The sequence below is a fragment of the Lissotriton helveticus genome, chromosome 10 (genome assembly GCF_964261635.1).
Source record: "Lissotriton helveticus chromosome 10, aLisHel1.1, whole genome shotgun sequence".
Classification (NCBI taxonomy): Eukaryota; Metazoa; Chordata; class Amphibia; order Caudata; family Salamandridae; genus Lissotriton; species Lissotriton helveticus.
Window position 1 is genome coordinate 29,083,536 of NC_136071.1, and position 26,613 is coordinate 29,110,148.

The 26,613-nt window shown below is 47.9% G+C and overlaps 1 pseudogene; it reads right to left on the reverse strand.

The window, feature by feature from the left end:
* Positions 1–3,875, reverse strand: part of LOC144785316 (forkhead box protein F1-B-like) — a 123,549-nt pseudogene extending 119,674 nt beyond the window's left edge.
* Positions 3,876–26,613: the final 22,738 nt, after the last annotated feature.

Sequence of the window (26,613 nt, forward strand, 5' to 3'; positions counted from 1 at the left end):
ACCTGGATGCATTAGCGACTTCGCAGAATTCTGTAAGAAGTGCTGCGACTGCTAGAGGTGGAAGGTGAATATGCCACAAACCGACCCGCACTTCCGACACAGTTCTGGGCAGTGAAGCGGAGGGCGGTCTGAAGTTGAATTGGGAAAAGCTTGTGCTGAGTGTTTGGTTACAGTTCTGGGCGGAGGCAGGAGAAGCTTGTGCTGGAGTTCCTAGGATGGGCGGTGCTGGCAGACTACCATTTACGTAGTAACAACAAGAAAGGGTGGAGGGGGCAGGGGAGGAGGGGGCAGGGGAGGAGGGGTCCGGGGAGGAGGGAAGGGCCAGAGGGACTTGATGGGAGTGGTGGGGGGGAGGGGGAGGGTATAGAGAGGGAGAGGAGGAGAGACAGGACAGGGGGAAGCAGCAGAGACACGGCGGGTAAAATAAACAAACAAGCCTTTCACCGTAACACGGCTGGCAGGGGAGGGGGCGGAGAGGGGAGAGGTGCGACACGGCAGTAGGAGGAGGAGGGGGGAGGAGAGTAGGGGAGGCACGGCCTAGCGGCAGGCAGGCAGGGGAGGAGAGGAGGAGGGGGGAGGAGAGTAGGGGAGGCACGGCCTAGCGGCCGTGCAATCAAGTAGTGAGGGGGCGGAGCTGGGGGAGGCTGTGAGAGAGAGTAGGCAAGGCAGGCGGCTGGGGGCATGTGCACGCGCTTTTAAGCTCAATGCACATGCGCATTGAGCTTAAAAGTCACGGGCACTGCAAGGAATCGCCACGATTCCTTGCAAGTTAGATAAAGTCTGGATGAGCCCCTATAGTCTCGCTTGCTCGATGCGCATGCGCATCGACAGGCGAGACCTAAAAACGTGATAGTTTTGTACATCTGGTGGTCGAAAGTCACATATTTGAAAGTGATTTTATATGTGATAGTAAAGAAAAAAGAGGTTTGGTGAAATAAAATATTTGGCTAAGATCACACAATTTGCATAATTTATCCAACTTTCTGGATTCACTTTGTACACATTAGCCAGTAAATGGGAATCTATTTGTCTTTCCTCACGTTGAAGCTTTGTTTTAACCTCTTTATGCATTTTTTGTAGTTTTTATATATATAGCACAGATTGGACCAGAAGGCCGATCCCTGTACACCAGCACCAGTTACATTACTTAAGGTCACACGCATTGTTCATAGGCACGAGGAGATTAAGTGATTTGTCCAGAATCACAATACGTTGAGCCACGCCAAGACTCAAACCTAGTTCCCTAGATCTACAGTCGGTTGCTCTTGCTGTAACGCCACATCTTGGGCGGGTGGCAGGCGGGAGCCAAATGAAATCTTGGCGTGTTACGGGTTCGAGGCTCCAACAGGACTTCGAGCTGACCAGAGCAGGATCAAGACTTGAGCCTGGCTTGAGCTTTCAGTGGCTCGCCCACCTCTACTATCTGACCAATCCTTCTACAAGTTAGCTCACACAACACCACACCCACAACACATCTTAATAAAGTAAATAGGCCAGTCACGTCATAGATCCCCTGAGCCTTAACATCCATTCAACACAGCCTGAAAAACCTCTGCTTTCTAAAGTAAATTCTAAATATGGAATAGAACAGACCAACACAGTGTCCTCCACAATGATATCCTGAAGGTGAGGCATTTCAGCCGCACCTCTAAAGGAGCCCTTTACCTTCTCATGGGAGGTCATGCTATCCCAGAAAAGTTCTTCTGCTGTGCCAGACCACCCCCTCTCTTGAAGAGCTGAGGTTCTGTGAATTCTGAACCCGTTCCATAAAGGTCATGGTTTCGTTATGAATTTTATATTAGCGAACCGTAACTAGTTAGTGCGGCAAGTATGAGTGTTTTCGTCATGTTAGACTGATGGATTCACTATGTATTTAGGGATTTCGTTCTGAACCCTTGGGTTCCATTTTGTGTATGGCAGCCATTTTGTGGTTGCCCTCACATAGTCCGATGACTGTGGCTGAACAAGTCTTTTATGTACATGTACACCTTAGCTCCAGTTCGTGCTCACTCCTGTTTGACCTGAGTGAACTGACCCTGTTGCCTGAAGCTGACCTTGTAAAACCAGTTCCTGCCCTTTAGCTGATCAAGATTAAGGATCAGAGCACAGGACATCGTAAAGTTTTATTGCACACAAATATGCCTTATCCTACTCTCACCTGTTTCTGCTCCTTTCTTTATGGTCTATTTATGATTGGGTTGTGGCCTTTTTTATTATGGGTTCGTTTGACCTGTCTAAAGAAGAATGTTGGGTTTGACCAATGATTGATCATGGGCTGGGCAACTGAAAAGTGGGTTTGTCGTCATGCGATACTTTAGTTGTGGAAACATGTGATTGGTTAAACTGTAAACAAGGAATGTTTGCCTGAAGCATAATGTTTGGCATAAAAAGGGATGACTTGCTGTGTAAAATTGAGCAGTCTCCTGAGAAATCATACCGTGATGATTTCTAGGACTTCTGTTACTGGCTGCAGCCAATAAATTGGATCTTTGACGCCACCAAGAAGTTTCCGTGTCTCTGTATTCTAAGACAGGTGAACCCGAAGACTTTGGGAGTGCCCCTGGCGCCGCTGGGTCTTAAATAACCCAGTTCTTCAGAGCTTGGTTTCTCCCAATCAGTAGTTGAGTGCGCCGCACCACCAGCTCCAGCAGGTGGTGCCCAAGGGCCTCATAACCAGGCAGCAGTGCTCGGAGAGCATGAACCAGCTGCCCCTGACTGTTCTTAAGCTGGAACTAGATTTATTTATTTATGCATTTTTGTATAGCGCGTACTTTACCCAGAGGTGTCCGAGCGCTTTAAGAGTAAATTACATAAGGAAAGAGAGTAACACGGTAGTAGGTATCACTACTTATATGTACAACAGTTACTCGTGGTGAGAGTTACATTTTCACAAGGTACATATTCACTCAAGATTACATATTTAGAAAAGGCGGAGCGATCATGGTTACAGAAATACATAATACGTATTTACAAAATTGAGACAGAGGGTCGTAGTAGCTCTCGTGAGCGACCACTCCAGCTGAGCTGAGATGGCTAGAACCAGGTGACGTGTGCAAATACCGAGACTCGTGTATGGTGCCTGCTCACTTTGTGTGTGGCCACTGGCCACGTGTTGCAGCAGCCATGTAATTGCTCATTTCGTGCCATGTTAGAAGACGTGTGCAAGCTTCTTTAGACACATCTAACCCATGCCAGGGTTATTTGTAGATTTTTCGAAACAGTCTTTTTAGGTCTCGCCTAGCGTTGCAGCGCATGCGCTGCTCGCTCTGCGAGATCTATTGTCGTCAAGTCGACTTCTGAAGTGGGGTGGAAGCTCTGCCCATGCTTTTAATTGGCGCCCATCACACTTTATGCTAAAGGCTCACTTTCTATTGAAAGTGAGGCTTTTTTGTTCCCTCCCTGTCTCCTTTAGGCCCCGCCCATCCAGACTCGTACATGAGCATGCTCTCCACTCTGCTGACGAGGTGCGGAGCAGAACCGCAGGCCCATGCCGCCGTCAAGTAGGAGCCCGAGTGTCGCTCTGTATTTTAACCCAATGATTTTCTGGATCGTGAGGGACCTCCAGTGGACACCAGTCTGACCAGTTCCTACCATCAACAACCCACACTCACCAGAGCAGCCACGGACAATCGGCTGCACGGGTGACCTTTGATGCCAACATTCACCTTCGGAAGAACAGCTGGGGCCTGTTGTGCCCAATGAAGTTTAGAGGCGGAATTTTTCAAGACTGCAAACACCTGTCCACACCAGAAGTGGTTGAAACTGGTTAATAGGAGCTGCTGATTGAAGCGGTGCCCGGAGGTAAACCCCGCGCCACAGAGGAGACGCAGCGTTGAAGCCTGTGCCCGCTCACACATGGCCTGTCTCTCTTCCATGCCCCCGTCCCATGTGCGTCCTTCCCGCGCTGGACTGATTTAGTAAATCATTGAGATATGATTTCTTATTGCTAAGTGGAGCTTTGGCATTGGATAATTAAAACTATTTTGGAATTAACTATTTAGATTGATATTTTTTGTGAGCTGCTATATAGATATTTTGAAGATTATGCTTACTGGCTAAGACTAGATCAAGGACATTAAGAGTGCCGAGGCACAGAGTTTTTCTACACAAATAAAAGGCATTGTCGTTTACAATGCCAATAGCACAAACTCTTGCAAGTGCGTGACTTATTGCATTTGTAAATGCTTGTTTATAGAAGTGAGTGGATTTGGTAATACTTTGGTGTCACATTAAAGCTTGATAGGGTGGAGTAGAGTAGAGTAGGTAAGCCATTTTTAGAGCTGACTTACACCCATAGGGTTTCTCGGCACAAGAAAGATATGTGTGTGTGTGTGTGTGGGGGAGGTCACCAAGGTTTCGCTGAAAGGCATATTTGGTCTGTCCTTGAGAAACCCACACAAACATAATTCAGTAAGTTCTTGTGTGTTTCATGCGAGTCAAAGGGGACCCCAAAATGCACATCCTCTCACCCTTTAACCTCCAAGAAAGGATTACATACTGGACTCTTTTAGGGTGACAGACACCTGACAGCAAGGGCCCGATTCACAGAACTAACTTAAGACGAAATCCTAAACTTTCTACCATTTTGGTATTCACAGAAGGCACTTACCCATGTTGGTATTCACAGAAGGCACTTACTCATTTCGGCATTCAAAGAAGTTAGGAGTCCTAACTTTAGGACTCCTAAATGCCTTCTGTGAATACCGAAAGTCTTAAAGTTAGGATTTTTCTCAGTTTAGGAGTAGTAAAGTTAGGACTCCTAACTCCTGTGAATACCGAAATGAGTAAGTGCCTTCTGTGAATACCAAAATGAGTAAGTGCCTTCTGTGAATACCAAAATGGTAGTAAGATTAGGATTTTGACTTAAGTTAGTTCTGTGAATCGGGCCCAGGAGCTCAACCGTGGGTGGGAGAGAGGTTTTAAAATGCATTCCAGCACACACCTGCGCCTTGTACATGTGTTCATAGCTGAGAGCGGCCTCGTGGCCTGTGCCAGCCTTCAGCCCCTCCTGTTATGCTAGCCACGAGCGCACTGCATTCTGGGACTTCTAACACTGCCTTTAACATTGTACGGGTGGGTCGGCAATTCCAGCAAAGCGTTGTTGGCTAAAAAGCCCGGACTGGCTGGAAGTCTCGAGAATGCCACGAAACCCAATTGCCTACAGCCTATGATAATAAGACACACGAAGAAGGACTTTGTCAACATTTCTTTGACGCTCTATAAATCCCCTTACCCCGTCTCCATTACTTACAATGTATTTTTAATTTCGGATGCAGAATGTATGGTATTTGGAAGAGAAAATAGGTAACTCGCCAGGGGACATTACAGAGCGCTGCTTCTGACAGACATGCAGGGCTGGGGCGCGGTCAGTCGCACGCTGCTTTGCTCTGGCCTGTCCACTGAACCACATTCATTGCACTGGGCATTTACCATCGTTGAGCAGCTTGTGGACAAGGCTGCCCCTGGACAGGAAGGGCCACAGAGGGGCCCCTTCGCTGCCTGTCAAGTTTGTGTCGGGGGCCCGTGGAGTGAAAATGCTGCTCCACCCTGGCCTGTCATTGGATGGGACTTAAGGGGTACAGGAAAGCGTAACGGGGTGTCAAGTACAGATAAATATCTTCACCCTAAGTTGGCAGGGTATGCCCAGACGTGGGTCCCTTCCTCACTTTGCCACTGGAGTCAAGCTATCCTGGCTGATGAGGGCAAATGAGCCAGAAACCGGTCCCAGGGGTATACAACGTTTACAACGAAACTTTTACAACGACCTACCATTACAACGCAACTTTTACAACGCATTGCTCTGGGGGGCGCTCTAGGATAGGGAATAGGTTAATTTACTATCCAATAACCTTTCCTACTATCCACGGGGACTGGAGTTGGAATAGTAAATTAAACTATTCACTATCCAGCACCCCAAAGCGCTATGCGTTGTAATGGTATGCGTGGTAAAAACCACGTTGTAAAGGTAGGCGTTGTAAAAGTGTGCGTTGTAACATCATACATCCGGTCCCAGGAAGCTTGTTTCCGGTCCAGGGAAGACATGGCTTGGCAGTTCGGGCTGGACGGTTCCCATGAGGCACAGGGTCAAGACTGATTTGCATATGGCCATGTCTGAACTGGGGTGGTGGAGTGAGCTAAAGAATGATGATGGATTAAACCCAGATCAGTTGACTGGGGGTGAGTGCTTGCAATGTTCAACACTCCATCCATCATTCCCTTTGGTTTTGCTACTAACAGATAAATAAGCACACAGTGCTGTGAAAACGAGGCTGTGGGGCAAAGCGCTACGGGAGCAGAGGGGACCACGCAACGCAAGAGCACAATATGTTTCACACAGCGACGGACACACCACAGAAGAGGGCGTGCTTTCTTCATCCGTTTATTGAGTGTGATCCGCGCCAAAATGGCCCATAGAGTGCTGCGCAGTAAAATTGACAACAGAATTACAGCACGCGAAAAAAATCAAAAATCAATGACCATTCATCGCACAGTTTAATCAATGGGTGGCGGCTCCATCTTAATTTAATTCCAGACGTAGACATGGAGAGGAGGGGAATGAGATCGAAACTCAAGGTGCAGTGATTACAAGAATGAGGAACAACCGCCACACCAGCGCTTTCTAACCATCCCGAGGCCATCACCACAACAAAAACACCACAGGGCCACCTTTTACCAGACGTTTTCTCTGATAGGGACGTCACTCTGTCAATCTTGTCATTCACCCTCCCCCAATCCAGTAGGATGTGTGGGAGTGTACATGAAAAATTACCAGGGCCTCTGGAATTATGCGATTGTGCGGCTGCAACATTTTTGCCATAATTATAGGTTTGCCGCATTTGCCAGATAATCCCTCACTTGCTGCATAGTCTGTAGATTTTAACAAAAGAAATTGTTTCTAGCTGAAACAGATCAAAAGTTACTAAAAACGCAGCAACACGTGTTGTGCACAGTGGAAGGCCCTTTGCAAAGGTTGACTGGTCACCAGGAGATGCAACCCATGCCCAGACAGCGTGCTGTCCCATTTCCTGGGCGTTGGAATAAGGTGGGCTCAGAACTGAGGACACCCTGTGCAGGAGGGTTCAGTGGGGAGCCGGAATATGACTGCTTTACTCCGCCGCCCCCCCTTTCTTGCATGATGCTAATGCTTTTGTTGCATAGTTATGGATTGGCCACATTCTCCACATAACCCATTATCTGCTGCATAATCTACAGATTTAAACAAAAATGTAGCAACATATTCATGCGCAGTGGAAGGCTCTTTGTGAAGGTTAACTGGTCATCTTTCAGTTGCTTATTTCTGTATTTGGCTGTTAGTCTGAAACTAATGAGGTGAAATATTTGCCCAGACAGTATTACCACGTGTAAAAATGACAAAAAAATGAAGTGATCCTATCATAAAATGTGCCGCATTATGTCGCATAATGTGCCTTTTCTTGCCGCATAATTTAGTCAACTCTGCCGCATAATCCGGTGCTCCTCTGTCGCTTAATTCTAGTCCATTACCCACAGTTGCAGGACAAAAGAAGGAATCCATTAGCAGCAGCAGCCAGAGAAAGGGCCAGTTGTCTCTGTGCATTAATGGCCTTGTTTTCACCCCTCCAATGTGGTACATTATTTTCTAGTAATATGAGAGCAGCATGGGCATTCAGAAACCGATTACAGATTGGGTGTTGCATACTTGTTTTCTTTTAAGTTTGTTGTGGGATTGTGATGGCATTTCACATGCCAGGTCCAAATGGCTTATATTTGGCAGCAGACTGCTGTATTGATTTACCCTCACAATTATGTTTTAATACAATTAGAGGCAGACATTTGCCATTAGTCATTAAGAGTCATTGTAGACTTGGTTTTCTTTCAATGAATGTTCTTTCCTGTGTTTACCAAGAAGCATTTCTCGCTTATCCTTGTGATGGGGGGTGCCAGCTCCACAGTGGGTTGCCAAAGGATTAAAGAGTCAAACTCCCTGTTACACTCACTCACACCCCATGCACTCACAGGCGTGCACACAAGTGGAGGAGAGTAGGGTCTGCTTCCTATGGTTACCGCCACTTTTTGCTGTGTTTCACTGTTTTTTTTACTTTAGTATGGCTGTGGCCCTGCTAATCAGGCCCACGGCCTGGCTGTTCTCTCTCTAAATTGATACCATGTACTTTAGGTACATACTAGATTGGTTACTGGGTCACCCTCGTGTGCCCCTGTCTATGGTACCTTAGGTACCCAGGGCATAAGTGGACCCTAGGCCTACCAGGGGCCGCAGCATGTATTGTGCCACCCCTGGTTAACCTTCCAAACTGACACCACAGGTTTGCAATGCCAGCCTGGGTAAGGTGGTGTAATCACCCCTTACTTAGATACAGTATACCTATATCTATATATATATATATAGACACATATTAACCTATAAGTCACTCCTATGGCAGGCCTCGACAATCCTGGAGGCAGAGTGCTTGGTTTTGTGTGAGATGAGGCTCTAGCATGAGCTGAGCCCGTCTGCAGCTTTCGGAACCATCTCCTTATAGCTGTTCTATGATATAGCCATACCATATACTCTTAAGTGCATTATAAATCCTCGCGGTTAATGCTAACTTTGGTTTGGCTTTATCAAAACATGTCGTGTAAGGTGTCAAACACTTTGGAATACTACAAGCCCCCCCCGCCAGTTCTGGCGGCAGGTGTAGCATTCCACCCTTCTAGAGGGAGAAGACATGTAGTTACTGGTAAACCTGGTTAAAGTTAAACAGAGCCTCAGCATCACAAAATGGATGCTGCTGCCACAGACACGAGTCTGCCTTACTGCTGCTGGACGAAACTCCGGCATGGGAGGCCTGGACAATAGGTTTCCTGTCCAAGGAGGTGCCAGCACCTCCCCAAACAGGTTTTAGTGTATTGGGGCAGGGTGGGTTGCATTCAGTGAATGCTTTTCAGACACTGCCTGGGGCACACAAAGTGCTCCATGCATTTCCCAGTTCAAACCGGTTGCTAGGGGCACTCTGTCCCAGCTTTGGCGCAAAACTGGACAAAGGGGAAGGGGTGTAACCACCCCCTCCACAGGTCCTTCCATAGGTGGGACCCTAAAGTTAGTCCAACCCCTAAACTTGCTCTAAGAATAGGAGCCCAGTCCCTGAGACTTAAGATTACCCTGGACGAAACTCTGATACATAAATCTTGGACCTTCCACATTCCATTTTGACTGGAAGACGGCCGAAATCTCCCTTGTGGTCAAGGGGTAACCACCCTGTCCAAACAGGCACCAACATCATCTTTGCCAGTCTGCATTTTCAAGGCTCCAGCTGGATCCCGAAGAATCTGTGACACAGGACATGAACTTCCAGACACCTCTGACGCTGACCTGCGCTCCCAGCAAAGCTGAGACCTGTGGCGGACACGAGAGATGTGGGACCGGAACTCCTGGACATCCTGCATTTTTGCAACTGCACCTACTTCCCGAGGTATTCCGAAGTTGTGCATTGGAGCATTTGAAGCCCCTGCCCCGAGCACTTTTTGCACTGAAGCTCAGAGGCCTACACTCCACGAGTGTCCCGTGGGCCTGCTTTGTGCATTTCCGCTTGAGGCCCCTTTGCGGTTCCTAGTCCATTGGCTAGCGAGCTCCCACGAAGGGCCATCTTTGATTTCTTGAGCTTTCCTGGTTGTTCCAGATGTGCTCTCACTCCTCTCCACAGGAAGAGTTCCTCAGACCTTGCTGGTCTGCACCAAAGCAAATCTTGACATCTTGCGTGGGTTGCTGTTGCCAAGGCTTGTTGGGTCCAGCCCAGATTCCGACACCGCAGTCAACTAGATCCGTTGTGGATCAGCTCGAATCCAGCTCCTGGTTGTCGTTGAAGCCCCTTAGTCCTCGTGGCTGAAGAGACAAGCTTCACCTCTTTCACCTGAAAGCACCCAACATCGGCTGGCATATTCTCTTCGCCATCCTGGCCACTGGCTAGTGACCCAGACTCTGTCCCTTCTGCTTTCAGGTTCTTCACATCTCCGATCCACCCAGACACTTTTCCTCTGGTCGCCTGCAGCATTTCTTCGCAGCTCTCTATTGGAATAGACGACGAAACCCGACACCAAAAGACACCTATGCATCCGGCTTCCCTGGGTGAGGTGACTCTCGAAGTGTCCTAGTCTAAAAGGGTTCCATCGTAGTTCACCTAGAAGTGCCCTTAATCTTTAAAATTGTAACTTGTTTGTTCTCCATAGAAAGTCAATGGTGATCCGTGGCTGTGTTTAGACACTGCACGCGTCCCCCGTGGGCCTCCTGCATCCTAACCTTTGGTGATTATAGGTAGCCCCAGTGGATCTACAGGCCCTAGGCCTGCTTTCTAACTCTGACCTGGTTCTTATACCACTATTTTAGTATATGGTTTGTGAGGCCCCTTGGGCATAACGTATAATGTGCAACTTATTGTATTCTAATTAAGTTCCTTGTATTGTACTTTTACCTCTGACCTCATAAAGAGACCAGAGGGGTTGTGTTTAGATTGAATACATATATATTTGATATATACCTTGTGTGGTGTGCTTTCATTTGGTCATTCAAGAGATTATAATTGGTAAAACAACTTGCTTAACTCGCCTCTAAGTCTTAGCTTGAAGGCTGCTCTCCACAGCTACCCCTAGGATAGCTTTCTATAAAGTTGATTTTACAACCACCATCAATAAGGGTTGATTAGACTGGTGCAAGGTGCCCACTAGAATAGTGGACATCATATGCCAGGCGAACTTCTCAAATTGGTGTGCAGCGGATGGGATAAGAGCTTGCATTGTTTTACCAAATAATCTTGAGAATATCATTTGAAAATTCACATTAAGGTACCAGTAGGTACATATAAATCAAGCTTATAATACATAAGTTCTACTGAACTTAGAAGTTGTAGGTGTTAAGGGCGTAGCACACCCTGACTACAACTCCTAGAGAGGTTCTAGTAGAAAACCAAGTAGTGTAGGTAGGTGCACACACCACACCACACTAGTCATGGCCTTAAGGGCAGGAGCTAGTGTCTCTCTGCCATTTGTCAGCCATGTGCAGACATCTAAATATGACACATTCTCTTTCCAAGAGTTAAGAGATTTGTGTGCCATAAGAAAATTAAGGCAAGGACAAAGTCCCACCACCCAACACCTGATAGATATCTTAGTGGCAGATGCCTTAGAAAAAGCATCAGATCCCGATAGACTAGGTAATGGGAGGGGGGGCAACCATCAACAGAAGAGGCCCCTAGTGGGGTTTCCCACCAGGACTCTGAAGATGATGAGGATGCAGACTAGGGGTGGGCGGAAGTCGCGTAATGGACTTTCACTGAGAGGCACGGAAATTGAACCAATTTCCGTGCCTCTCCGCAAATTTCCTCGCCAGGAATGTGCATGCGCAGGCTCCCGCGCATGCGCAGTTTCTAAGAAGAATGCGCGATACAGGAAGAGATGTCCCCGCGTTAAGGTAAGTCTTTTAAACTTTATTTCTGGCCTTAATATTTTTAATATTGCGGGCGGGAGGCTGGCGGGAGGCTGGCGGGCGGTTGGCCAACTTCCGTTCCGCCCCTCGAGTGTGCGAAAATTTGCCCTGTTTTTCCGCCTTCTTTGCGGAAGGTGGAAGGGCAAATGTCCGCGCATTCCATGGGTGAAATGGAAATGTCTGCCCACCCCTAATGCAGACCAGGATGTGGTCAATGGACCCACCCTGGTAGACACAGGACTACCTGGAGATGAAGTGGGCCAACATGCGCCTCCCTCCACCCCCCCCCACGTAGACCTGGTGGTGTACCTAGAAGGCAAAGATCACCTTCAGTGGAATCTGAGCATTCTGATACATCAATAGGGTCCTCTGCCTCTGCTCATAGGAGAAGAACTTCTCCTGAGAAGAGGGAACATGAAGCTAGAATGAGAGAAGTCAAGCTTAGGATAAGAAGGAAAGAAATTTCCTTAGAGAAAGAGACCCTAGCTCTTGAGAGAGAGAGAGAGAGAAAGAAGATGGGGTTAGAAACCCCTGGTGGCAGCAATATTCCTAGCGGTAGGGATAGGTCTTATGACCATAGAAACCTAAACAAGATTGTCCCTCCCTATCAGACTGGGGATGACATCCACAAATGGATCACTGCACTGGAAAGGGCCTGCAAAGTACAGAAGGTACCCCAGGAGCAGTTGGCAGCAATCTTGTGGCTCTCCTTTGCTCGTTCTGCAGTACTTCTTGGTTGTTCTGCAGACAGTGAGTTCTCTGAATGCAAAGCTTACAGCCAACTCTCATCCAATCAAGACGCTTTGGCTGGAGCGGGCTGGCTCCTCGCTCCAAATGGCACTGTTGGTCTGTACCTGCTATCCTCCAACCCAGCTCTCCAAGACAGCAGGGTTGGAGAGGTTTGAATGGAGCATGTCGGGTTGGCCGTTTCAGGGTAGCCGGCCTACCAACATGCGCAATGCAAACTTAAGTGGCCACTCCTCACAGCTGCCAGTCACTGGCAGCAGTGATGCACAGGCCCGCCCTGCCCTCACACTCAGTTTGTTGGCAGAAAGTGTCAAAAATAAAATAGTAATAAAATCATTTTCTTACCATTTTGTTTTTGACACTTTCTGCCCAGCAGTGTGTACGTGTGTGTCTGTGTCGGGTCGCTCCTCTGCTCCCATGGAGGAACCTCGGCTGGGCCTACTTCTATGTTTGTGAAATGTCTCTACTTCTGGTTGTGAAGATCTGGTCACCAAATTATAGTGGCAGAGCCGCCACCTGGGACAAAACCGTCCAGGCCAACTTCTTGCCAGAGACCAGGTCAGCTGTCCTCAGGTGTCTGTTCAGGGGGTTTCCACCATATTTATTAGTGAAATATTCAAATGCAGGGGGGACCACTTTTAAACAGTGTCATATTAAGGAATTTGTGAGTCCCCAGGAAAGGCATATTTTGGGGGCCCCTGTTAGGAAAAAATTTAATTTATTGTCAATTTCCTGCTGGTGTTTAGACGAAAGATCTGAAAAATATATTATGTGGACTAAATATTGTGTCAAGAATACAGAGGACAAAAATATTTTGAGGGTAAGTTTCAACGGGTAAGCAAAGTTTTACTATATATAACTCCACATTATATGTACCATGACACTTCTGGGCCGATTCACAGAACTAACTTAAAACAAAATCCTAAACTTACTACTTTTGGTATTCACAGAAGTTAGGATTTTGTCTTAAGTTTGTCTTAAGACAGACTTAAGACAGACTTAAGTTAGGATTTTGTCTTGAGTCTGTCTTAAGTCTGTCTTAAGTCTATCTTAAGACAAACTTAAGACAAGCTTAAGACAAAATCCTAACTTCTGTGAATACCAAAAGTAGTAAGTTTAGGATTTTGTCCTAAGTTAGTTCTGTGAATCGGGCCCTATATTTATATATATATATATATATGTATATATATATATATATATATATATATATATATATATATATATATATATATATATATATATATTCCATCCAGGGTCCCTCCGCTCGGAGAGGAAACAGAGGAGCACACGCCACAGGTAAGAAAAACACCTCGTTTATTAAAATTAGTTTCACACCGGCTCCATTGTCCTGATGCATTTCGGCCGCATCGGCCTTCTTCGGAGGAGAGGGGGGGAGCCTTTGACATCGGATGGCCTCCCAGACACACCCTGACCCTTAATTGCTCCATTATTCATTGCCCTCAGGTGGGTGACTCTTCCGGTCTGCAATATCGAGCATTCTGGTCCTTGTAGTGCGTCCTTGGGCCTTCTAATCTTGAACCTTCGGTGGTCGATGTCGCACTTAATTTTTGAAATTTAATAATGCCTGTGTCCCCGTAGATGCTGTTTTCGAGCATGTCTGGGGCCCATTCCAAAGTCTGGTCTCTGGTGGCGCCGCTGCCAGAGCTTGGTTTTCACCGTCTTCTGTTGTTGGTCCCGTTTTTAGGCAGAGTCCGGCGCGCTTTCTTGGGGGTGCATCGCTCACCAGCCAGGGCCAAGGCTGTATTTAATTCATCCAGGGTCTCTCCGCTCGGAGAGGAAACAGGAGCACACGCCACAGGTAAGGAAAACACCTTGTTTATTAATATATATATACTAGCTTACCCGTCGTGCGTTGCTGCGATCTCCGAAGAAAGGAAATTCAAGGAAACTCGTTATGATAACATTCAATTTACATTGTGTCATTTTTATTGAAACTTATTCATTTTAATATGGAAAACATTTCAAAGTGTCGTTTTAATTCTATTTATTTATTCGAGCGCTTGTGGATACACGATTTTTTGTTTTTCTGTCTGGTGCGTACATCAGTATTCGAAAGATTATGAGGGCCATGGGGGGTCGATATTTAAAAGAAATTTATCCAAGAAACCTTCGCGGGACTGTACTCAACAACTTCCCAAAGTTTCCTGGCGATCGGATGAATGCTGTTTTAATTCTATTTATTTATTCGAGTGTTTGTGGATACACGATTTTTTGTTTTTCCGTCTTGTGCGTACATCAGTATTCGAAAGATTATGAGGGCCCTGGGGGGCCAATATTTAAAAAAATGTATGCCAGAAACCTTTGTGGGAGTGTACTCCACAACTTCCCAAAGTTTCATGGCGATCGGATAATGGTGTAGTAATGCATAAAGGACAAACAGACAGACAGACAGACATACATACGTTTGTTTTTATTTATATAGATATATAGTGTCAAGGTACATATATGTGGAGTTAAGAATAGTAAATCTACCTATTTGCACTTACCTTCTCGATATTTCGGTTCTCGATATTTTTGACGTGATATTCTGTTCACACGATATTTCTGTTTCCGATACTCTGTCAGTGATCCTTTCCTGCTAATTCAAGCTGCATGATGCCAAACACATTTTATGTTAAACTTTAACAGGGTCACACAAAAACAATTGAAATATGTCTCGCTCTGGACTGCGAAAATCCTTGAAATGACACAGGATAGAGGGACAAAGTCCAAGGTAGAGCTAAGCAGAGAAGGAGAGAGGTTTAGATAGAAAAATCTGATGTGGAGAGGTCAAATTGAGAGACATTTCATTTCCCCAGGAGACCACTTCGGAGCTTTTTGAGTGCAAGTTTATAGTCGACATAACATTGCCCACTCTGCCCATGTCTTAAAACGTCTCTGCTTTTAACGGCAACCCAAAGTTGTAGCGTTGTGATTGACTCCTGAATGCAGTCATTTTGTGTCTCCAGCTTCTTGTGTTTGTGAATCGTGTATGAGACGTTCAGCCTAGTGATTGACTCCTGAATGCATTAATTTTGCATCTCCAGCTTCTTGTGCTTGTGGGTCGTGTATGAGATGTTTAGCATAGTGATTGACCCTTGAATGCAGTAATTTTGTGTCTCCAGCTTCTTGTGCATGTCGATCATGTATGAGACGTTCAGTGTAGTGATTGACTCCTGAATGCAGTCATTTTGTGTCTCCAGCTTCTTGTGTTTGTGAATCATGTATGAGACGTTCAGCGTAGTGATTGACTCCTGAATGCAGTCATTTTGTGTCTCCAGCTTCTTGCGTTTGTGAATCGTGTATGAGACGTTCAGCATAGTAATTGACTCCTGAATGCAGTAATTTTGCATCTCCAGCTTCTTGTGTTTGTGGGTCGTGTATGAGATGTTTGGCATAGTGATTGACTCCTGAATGCAGTCATTTTGTGTCTCCAGCTTCTTGTGCATGTCGATCATGTATGAGACGATCAGCGAAGTGATTGACTCCTGAATGCAGTCATTTTGTGTCACCAGCTTCTTGTGTTTGTGGGTCGTGTATGAGATATTTAGCATAGTGATTGACCCTTGAATGCAGTAATGTTGTGTCTCCAGCTTCTTGTGCATGTCGACCATGTATGAGACGATCAGCGTAGTGATTGACTCCTGAATGCAGTAATTTTTTTGTCTCCAGCTTCTTGTGCATGTCGATCATGTATGAGACGATCAGGTAATGATTGACTCCTGAATGCAGTCATTTTGTGTCTCCAGCTTCTTGTGCATGTCGATCATGTATGAGACGATCAGCGTAGTGATTGACTCCTGAATGCAGTCATTTTGTGTCTCCAGCTTCTTGTGTTTATGAATCGTGTATGAGACGTTCAGCGTAGTGATTGACTCCTGAATGCTGTAATTTTGCATCTCCAGCTTCTTGTGTTTGTGGGTCGTGTATGAGATGTTTAGCATAGTGATTGACCCTTGAATGCAGTAATTTTGTGTGTCCAGCTTCTTGTGCATGTCGATCATGTATGAGACGATCAACGTAGTGATTGACCCCTGAATGCATTCATTTTGTGTCTCAAGCTTCTTGTGCATGTCGATCATGTATGAGACGATCAACGTAGTGATTGACCCCTGAATGCATTCATTTTGTGTCTCCAGCTTCTTGTGCATGTCGATCATGTATGAGACGATCAGCGTAGTGATTGACTACTTAAATGCATTTATTTTGTGTAATTTTGCATCTCCAGCTTCTTGTGTTTCTGGGTTGTGTATGAGACGTCTATGTGCCCAAGAATGGGCATTTGGATGGCCCCGGCATCTGCCGTTCCCCTTCCCAGTTCTAAAAATCTGGGTACTCCCGTGGACATGTGCCTGTGGAAACAAGGTAATGAAATTTGAGTGCCTTTGGAAATTGAGGGCCTCATTTATGAGTCTCTACCGGCACTTTTTTGACGTTCTGGTGGCGCAGTGTGCCACTGGCATATTTAAAAGACCACGTAAAGCCACCTTTCGTGGCTTTTCATGGCCTTATAAATATGTGCCCCTTTCACGCAGAAAGAAGGGGCGTGCCATGGGTGTTGCTGGGGCGTTCCCAGTAACATCCGTTTTATCTTTTTACACTACCCCAGATTAACAAGAAATTGTGAGTCTGAGGCAGCGCCAAAAGAAATAAGGGAGCACAACGGGGAGAAATATCTTTATTTCTCCTTGTTTTTTCTTTTTCTTTGTGTGCATGTGTGTATTCTGCAGCACACATAGAAAGAGGGAAAAGCCTGTTGTGATTGTTTTTGTGCTGGAAGTTTTCTCTGGCGCCGTGGAGCTGGAAGCACGCCGCGATCTACGCCTTACTCAAGAAACCCAAGGCGGATCCGCGGGACCTCAAGAACCACCGGCCCATCTCCCTGCTCCCGTTCCCGGCAAAGGTCATCGAGAAGACAGTCAACAGACAACTGACCTGCTACCTCGAGAACAACACCCGGACCCGTCCCAGCAGAAACCACAGTACCGAAACTGCCTTCATCGCCGCCACCGATAACATCAGGGCCCTGCTCGACAACGGCGAAACCGCGGCCCTCATCCTCCTGGACCTATCAGCCACCTTCGACACTGTCTACCACCGCACCCTATGCACACGCCTCCACAACGCAGGGATCCGAGACAAGGCTCTGGAATAGACCACCTCCTTCCTATCCGGCAGAACCTACAGCATCCGCCTCCACCCTTTCCGTTCCGAAGCCTCCGAGATCATCTGCGGAGTACCCCAAGGATCATCCCTCAGCCCGACATTGTTCAACGTCTACATGGCACTGCTCGCCCACTTCACCCGACTGCAAGACCTCAACGTTATCTCTTACGCCAACGACACCCAGCTGATCCTCTCTCTCACCAAGGCCCCCCTCACCGCCAAAACCAACCTCCACAAAGGAATGAAGGGCGTCGCCGTGTGGATGAAGAACAGACGTCTGAAGCTGAACTCGGAAAAGACGGCGGTCCTCATCCTCGGCTCCACCCCCTCAGCCTGGGACGACTCCTGGTGGCCGACCGCACTGGGAGCACCCACCGACCACGCACGCAACCTGGGGTTTATCCTTGACTCAACACTCTCCATGACTAAGCAAGTCAACGCCGTCTCGTCCTTCTGCTTCAACACCCTCTGCATGCTCCGCAAGATCTACAGGTGGATCTCCACCGAAACAAGAAGAACGGTCACCCAGGCCCTCGTCAGCAGCAGGCAGGACTACGGAAACACCCTCTATGCAGGCACCTCGGCCAAACTCTTGAAACGATTACAACGCATACAGAACGCCTCTGCACACCTGATCCTTGACATCCCTTGCCACAGCCACATCACACTCCACCTGAGAGACCTGCACTGGCTTCCCGTCAACAAGAGGATCACCTTCAAGCTCCTCACCCACACATAAGGTACTCCACAACATCGGACCGGCATACCTCAACAGACGACTCACCTTCTACACCCCAATCAATCAATAAATCATAGCATTTGTAAAGTGCGCTACTCACCCGGAAGGGTCTCAAGGCGCTGGGGGAGAGGGGTCCGTTACTGCTCGAAGAGCCAGGTCTTGAGTTGCTTCCTGAAGGAGAGATGGCCTTGGGTCAGCCGAAGGTGGATGGGGAGGGAGTTCCAAGTCTTGGCTGCCAGGTAGGAGAAGGATCTTCCTCCGGCGGTGGCTCTGCGGATGCGTGGTACGGTGGCGAGGGCGAGGCTGGTCGATCGTAGCTGGCGGGTGGGCGTGTATAAGGTCAGGCGGTTGTTGAGGTACTTGAGGCCCAGGTCGTGGAGAGCCTTGTGTGCGTGGGTGAGGAGCCTGAACGTGATCCTCTTGCTGACGTGGAGCCAGTGCAGGTCTCTCAGGTGGCCGGAGATGTGGCTGTGTCGGGGGATGTCTAGGACGAGTCGTACGGAGGCGTTCTGGATACGTTGGAGTCTTTTCTGAAGTTTGGCTGTGGTTCCGGCGTAGAGGGTGTTCCCGTAGACCAGTCGGCTGGTGACGAGCGCCTGGGTGAACGTCTTCCTGGTTTCGGTGGGGATCCATCGGAAGATCTTACGGAGCATGCGCAGGGTGTTGAAGCATGATGATGAGACGGCGTTGACTTGTCTGGTCATCGAAAGGGAGGAGTCCAGGATGAAGCCCAGGTTGCGTGCGTGGTCCGTTGGCTTGGGAGTGGTGCCCAGGGCAGGGGGCCACCAGGAGTCATCCCAGGCGGAGGGCGATGATCCCAGGATGAGGACTTCCGTCTTGTCTGAGTTCAGTTTCAGGTGGCTGTTCTTCATCCATTCGGCGACGTCTTTCATCCCTTCCTGGAGGCTGGTTCTGGTGGTGGCGGGGTCGTTGGTGAGGGAGAGGATCAGCTGGGTGTCGTCGGCGTAGGAGATGATGTTGAGGTTGTGTTGGCGTGCGATGGCTGCGAGGGGGCTCATGTAGACGTTGAAGAGGGTTGGGCTGAGTGATGATCCTTGTGGTACGCCGCAGATGACTTCGGTGGCCTCGGATCTGAACGGGGGGAGGCGGACTCTCTGAGTTCTTCCGGCGAGGAACGAGATGATCCACTTCAGTGCCTTCTCTTGGATCCCGATGTTGCTGAGGCGCTGTACTAGGGTGCGGTGGCAGACAGTGTTGAACGCTGCAGAGAGGTCCAGGAGGATGAGGGCCGCTGTTTCCCCGTTGTCGAGCAGGGATCTGATGTCATCGGTGGCTGCGATCAGTGCGGTCTCGGTGCTGTGGTTGGCTCAAAAATCGGACTGCGAGGGGTCGAGGGATCCGTTTGTCTCGAGGAAATCGGCGAGCTGTCTGTTGACGGTCTTCTCGATGACCCCGAACTGCCAGCTACGCTCTGCCGACCTTGCCACCGTCCCCCACATCCGAAGAGCGACCACCGGCGGAAGATCGTTCTCTCACCTCGCCGCCAAGACCTGGAACACCCTCCCCATCCTCCTATGGCAGACCCAAGACCTGCTGACCTTCAGGAGGCTACTCAAGACCTGGCTATTCGAGCAGTAGCAGCAAATCCCCCCCCCCCCCCTCAGCACCTTGAGACCCTCACGAGTGAGTGGTGCGCTGTACAAAAGTTCTGATTGATTGACTGAGTTGTGTGCGGGCGCAGGGGAACAGGACCGGAATGCTCCGTATCTGATAGATAAAGCTCTTTCCTGCCCTTTTCTTTTGCCTTAGGGCAGCGCAGCGGCAAGACCTGCTGCGCTGTCCTACGACAAAACCTCATAAATGAGGCCCTGAGCACCCATTCTGGTAACTGTGGCATCCTGAAAACATTGCCCCTTTGCCTTGGTGGAGCAGAGGGTGAAATGCCCACTGGAATAAAAGGCCTGTCTGGCCCTGGGAGGATGGCAAAGATCCTGGCACCTGCCCAGGCCCTGGAGGGAGGGCATGGTGGGTCCTGGAGGGGACTAGGCCAGGTCGAAACGTGTCTGCGCCCTCTGCCTGCAGGGGCACCCCTGGGGCACCAGACACAGGATAGGCTGAAGGTCACACGGTTCGTGCCATGCGCCCTTCTGCCGGGCACGCCCCAGTCTTGCAGCTAAAGCGGCTGTCACGCGGCTGATGGAACATTCTGGAAATGCAGCAGTTTCTGGAAAGGAGCTCCTTTAAAGAGGCTTTTTAAGCATTCTAATCCTTTTATATTTTGACGAGCGCGCGGCCACGTCATGCGGGGGGCGCCCACTTTAGCGCCCATAAATCTGCGCGCGCTGACACTTCCTGGTGGCGGGTTTTTAATGGGAATCCGAGAGAAAAGCTTAAAAAACGGGTCTATAAAGATTAATTATGATCCCGAGCTTTTAAGGCGATCTGTTCCCTCCCGTCGGAGCTCATTCCGTATGCAGGCCCGGTGCTGGGAAGGAAGGTTAAAGTGGGGGCGGGCAGGGGGGGGGACAGACGTCTCTCCCAGACTGACGCTCCAGCTGACAGAGACATTAAAAGTTTGCACCGTGCCACAGTGATGAAGTGGACGGCTCTAAAGCTGCAGAGCGCGTCACAGGGCTTGAAAGATGGCAGCTTTCTGAGTGCCAGTTTATAGCCCATATTACTTAAAGCAGCATCCTTAACCTTTTAGCCTCGGTGACCCCCCCACTGAATCATCCTTGGAATCGGTGGAAGCTGGGAATGCCCGGTCTAAGCAATTTCTACAATTTGAACTACAAAAAAATACATAAAAATACAAAAACAAGTATACATAAAACAAATAATTGATTAACTATTTTACTACGTTCACAATACTTCATTTTTTCAATTTTAATGAGAAGGTTGGAGCGTTTCTAAATTTGATTTTTAACACCAGAACCTGGGCTTCTATGGGAATTCACAAGGGCATATTATCAAGGCCATTATCTCCGCTTTAGCGGCAGTTTCCTGCCGATAAAAGCGGCGATAATGTATCACCCTTTCTTGATAATATGGCCCTTTGTTCTTTTTCCTCCTAATGCGGGCTCTGTTACCGCAGGTGCTTCTTTTAAGCCCACCTATGGTCCATAGTAAATTCTTCTTGATGTACTTGGGCTGTTTCCACCAATCAGCCTTAGGATACCATCTTAATTTTTAGGCTACAATTTCAGATTCATTCACGTTTACTGAACATTTTGTAAATTTAAAATGTTGCTTCTTTATTTATAAATCCTTTCTTAATCTGCTAATATTATTTAATTTTCTAATCAGGCGCGGACCCCCCTGAGTAGTCGTTGTGGACCGCCAGGGTTCCACGGACCACATGTTAAGAATCGCTGACTTGGGATGAGCTTTGAAACAGGGGAGCTACAGGTCAGGTTTGAGATGCCCTGGGATTCTGGTTACAGGTTTCAGGGGTGCTTAATGCCAGTGCTAAGGTGCACTGTCAGAGTTGTGTGGGGGTTGGGGCTGAGGTGAGGTTTCCCAGTGCTGAAGCAGCAGACCCTCCTGCAGCGCTTGCAGGTAGTCCAGAATGCCGCGGCCAGATTTGTCCTGGATGTTCCCAGACGCTCATCGGCTACCTTGGCCAGAAAAACGTTGCACTGGCTCCCTGTAGAGTACCGAGTGCGTTTTAAGGTCTTGTGCATGACATACAGAGCCATTGCAAGAAACTGTGACTCTGGAGTGGGTTCTATCATCTCCCACTATATCCCTGGAAGGAATTTGCGTTCCTCCGGGAAATTGCTTCTATCAGTCCCTCGTGTGCGAAGAGCAAAATGGGGTGGCAGGGCTTTTTCCACTTTAGCACCCAAATGGTGGAACGATCTTCCTTTGGACCGTAGGTCCCTACCCTCCCTGCAGGCATTCCGCTGTGCCTTAAAGACCCGCCTCTTTCTGAAAGCCTATGTGTAATGATGATTGACCCAGATTTCTGATATTATTGTTAGGCGCCTTGATACCTGCGGGTTATTGTTTTGCGCAATATAAATTTTTATCAAAATCAATCAATCAATCAAATCAGGGATAACCGGCAGGACTAAGGTTGGGAGCCTGCGGGGGTCGTGTCCCGGTAGATCCGTGGACAAAGGCACCTGTTCCCAGCGGCTCCTCTGTTATGGCCAGGGCCGGACCGGGAGCCGAAACCGGCCCTGGCAAACTGCTCGGCCGGCCCCCCTGGGGGAGAGGGAGGTGTGCGACCGAGCGGTTTGCAAAGGCTTGTTTTGGCCGATTTTGTTACAGGGGGCCGATATTGCCGGTCCTCAGTAACAAAAATGGCACTCCAGGGGCCCAAAACCGGCCCCCAACCTGGCGGCCCACCGGGAAAATACCCGGTGCCCGCTAGGGCCAGTCAGGCCCTGGTTATGGCGGAGGAGCATCGCATCGCCTCGCCTCCTGCGAGTGTAGCAGGCATACATATTAATAAAATGGCAAAAATACCATTTTATTAATGTGTCCCAGGCTCACGCTGTTACAGCGTGATAGCAGGGGCGGGGATGATTAGTGCAATTGGACTATTAATGCAGGCCCCTGCCAGTGTCTACAGCCAACCAATCTGACCTGCTCACTTCAGAGCCCCCAATCCCAAGGCTGAGAAACAGCTGAGGTATTGAAGCCGCAGGCCCCTAGCCTCAATATAAGCGCTGGGTCAGCCTGCTCCAGCCAATCCTGGAGCTGCGGTGCAGCTCTAAGATTGGTTGGCTTCAAGTTGTAGGGCGGAAGTCCTTCCCTTTGCACCCGAGTCAGCACCGAGTGGAAGAAGGAGACAGCATCCGGAGAACACGGAAAAGTGCGTCAGGCAGCAGGTGGAAGGTAAGTTGTTCGTATTTTTATTATAATACTTATTTGTTGAAGGAAGAAAGGGACATGAAAAAGAATCTGCAAGAAGTTCTGGCTCTGCCGATGCGCAGGGCTTCGGCGAGGGCGAGGTCGGTGGATTGGAGGTTTCTCTTGGGTACGTGGAAGGATATTCTTTCGTTGAGGTATTGTGGTCCGGTATTGTGGAGGCATTTGTAGGCATGGGTGAGTAGCTTGATGGTTACCCTCTTCTCGGCGGGGAGCCAGTGGAGGCTGCGCAGGTGTTGGGAGATGTGTTCTTGTCGAGGGATGGCGAAGACGAATCTTGCTGCAGTGTTCTGTATGGTCTGGAGTTTGTGGAGCAGAGACTTGTTGATTCCGGCATAGATGTCGTTTCCGTAGTCCAGTCTGCTGGTTATGAGTGCATGGGTGACGGTCTTTCTTAATTCTGAAGAGATCCATTTAAATTTCTTGCGAAGGATGCAGAGGGTGTTGAAGCAGGTGGAGGCGACTGTGTTGACCTGTCAGATTATGGAGAAGGAGGAGTCGAGTACGATGCCATGGTTCCGGGCGTGGTCCGTGGGGGTGGAGGGCTGCCGAGGGCAGTGGGCCACTAGGTGTTATCCCTTTCAGTGGGAGAGGGTCCGAAGACGAGGACCTCTGTTTTCTCCGAGTTTAGCTTCAGGCAGCTGTTGTCCATCCAGGACGCGACATCCTTCCTTCCTTCCTGGAAGCTGAGTCTGTTGGTGGAAGGAGACCTAGGTGAAGATAGACTTGGATCATGCATGCACTTCGATCCCTTTTCCCACAAGTAAAGTCTTAGACTGCGATGATGACAGCCAATAACAAGCCAAGGAGCTGTCTGGAAAACAAGCCAGGCTTGAGAAAACCAGGACGCAAAAGCAGAGGAACTGCCTGAATTTTGGTAAGAAGATGTGTTACGCAAACACAAGTACCAATGCTGGAGATGCTGGGTCGGAAGAGATAAAGGGTAGGAAAATACAAGAAAAAAGCAAGGTGAAAACAACAAAGATGCGGGAAACGAACAGTAAATTAACTAACGTAAGCGTGAACCATACAACCAAGAAAGTTGGAAGGCAAGTTAGTTCAAGTACTGACGCATCTCTTGCTGCTCCTGTAGTGTTGTCCTTTTGATTCTGCTTTTCTGAATGGCCTTCTTCTTCTTCTGAGCCTCAGGGCCCTTCTTCTAATCTGGTCCAGCCCCTGTAGACCAGTATACCATGCTATCCAGGTCTTTGAGATACTCTGTGGTTTCTGTGCGAGTCTTATCTTTTTGTATTGTTTCTTCCATCCCGCATGCTTCCTTTTTTAAAAGCTGACAGTCACCAGGTTTTATGAGTGGGGCCAACAATAATTGAGGCCACACTAATCCAAGCACGTAAACAACACAGAAGCAATCTCCTATGTGTGATCAGGAAGGGTGCTAAGTCAAATTATTAGGGGCTACATGTACCAATATATGGTCACAAAATGCTAATTGCATATTGCGACTAGTAAAGATTTTTAAGAACCTACCTATGTACTTAAGGTCAGTTCTTTAAAAAATCTGAATTGTTGTGGATCACAATCCAAGTTCTCTAATTAATGTTAATGAGGAATGTTGGAAATTGTGGCTAACTTTGATTGAAGGCCATTACAGAGATGATGATCTGGTCCTGGGTCCGCCTGGCCACCTCCTCCGAATGCTTTTTTAGTCTTCGGACACTCCATCTACATCCAATGGCAAGTGGCCAAGCTTCGAACAACTTAGTTGATGTCCTGGTCTAATTGCAGACTAAGCGCTATATAAATGTGACTAACTAGACTAGGGATATCTGCTATCCTCTAGTCGGAGTGCTATTGTTGGATCCCATATGGGGACCCAGAGAATCCACTTAATCTAAGCTGGCCTGCCATTTGTTTAAATATGATTCAAGAGGATATCTCCCTAATAGAACGCTGTTCCTTAAGAGTGTCCTGATGAGGTCCTTGGATTTCATTTTGGGTTGAAACGTGTCGATGACCCTAAGAAGCCTGCCTACCGGCTGATTGAAAATTTGGATTCATAGTGAGATCGGTTTTACTGTAGGACAACTTGTCCCTTCCCTTGACATATTTTGGCTTCTGCATCCTAACTCACCTCCAGCTAAGATCATGAACGTATTTTTTTATAAAAGCAGTCAAGGATTAATTAGTCATAATTGAGACTATTGAGTCTTCTTTTGATCTTTTAATTGAGTATTCTTTAATTATATCATATGTTTTGCATTAATAAAATGTGGAAATGTGATGACATATTGGGATACAAGAAAAGGTATTGGAAGAAGAAATGGTATTTGGAATACAAATAATTTTTCATTTGGATTTATTCTTGGAGCATTTCTAATTCATTGACATGAATTATTTAATCTTTCCCTTTCTTAGTATTTGTTGCCTTTCCTTTGCTTACTTACTCAAACTCTTAAAAATGTTTTTGTTATCTGTGAATAGAGTACCAAGTGGCTCCATGTGTACGTTGAAGATGCAAAGGGACAGTATGGGATTGTGGGGGACTTCACAGGTGATAGGCATCTTCTTGGGACCTGGAGCTGTCCATGTGAACAAACTTGTGTTTGTGGAAAATGTAAGAGGAGAACCAGTGAAGACATTGCAAGGAAAACCCATTGGAGACTCCAGGGTGGAGAAAAAAGGAGGAGATAGTCTGCTGTGTCAAAGGCAGCGGAGCGGTCCAGCAATATCAGCAGGCAGGAGCCATCTTCATCTGTGGTCAGGAGAGCGTCGTATACTATGTGCAAGGTAGCGGTCTCCACGCTGGAGCGAGATCCGAAGCCAGACTGGTGGCCATGTAGGAGATGGTTAGCATTCATGTGATGTTGAAGTTGAACATAGACTGCTTTTTCAGTGATTTTGCCGATGAATGGTAGGTGATTGATGTAAATGTAAATGTAAATTGATACTTGTATAGCGCACTACTCACCAGCAAGGGTCTCAAGGCGCTTGTACGAATACCGCTGTGGAACCCATCCTGGCATTCCCTGTGAGGTGTCCACTCCTGGGCACCCCCAAGGTGGAGGCCAGGCATCCTTAGCGTTGTGGGGGCCGTTGTGGAGATTAAGCAAGCTATTGCCCAGAGTTGCAGAGTGGGACTCCATGATTGGAATAGGCACCGAGGCGAGAATTATCAGGTCCGTGGAATTTTTTAGCCCAAGACCCGCCGAGGCGGGGAATTGAACCCTGGTCCCGGGCCTGACCTCTGCATCAGGGTCTGCCGCTCTAACCATTGAGCCACACTTCTCCAGGGCCGGTAGTTGGCGGGGTCATCTGGGTCTAGTGTAGGTTTCTATACGAGTCGGAGGATCTGACCGGTCTCAAGCGCTTCTGGGAAGATGTCTTGAGTGACAAAGTTATCGGTAAGGCTGAGCGATGGTGAGAGAGCATTCCAAGAGAGAACTTTGATAAAGGACGAGACAAGACATCTTCTTAGTTAGTTTAGTTTAGTTAATACATTTATAATACGCAACAGCTACCCAAAAAGGGTTTCCAGGCACTAGGAGTAAGTCCAGGGCTTTGATGAAACAGGAGAGGCAGATTATCTGTCAAACAGCCATGTTTTTAAGGACTTGCGAAACTGAATGTAGTTTGTCTCGTTCTGGAGTGCTGTGGGTAATGCGTTCCAGAGCGAGGGACCAAGATAAGAAAAAGACCTCCCGCCCAT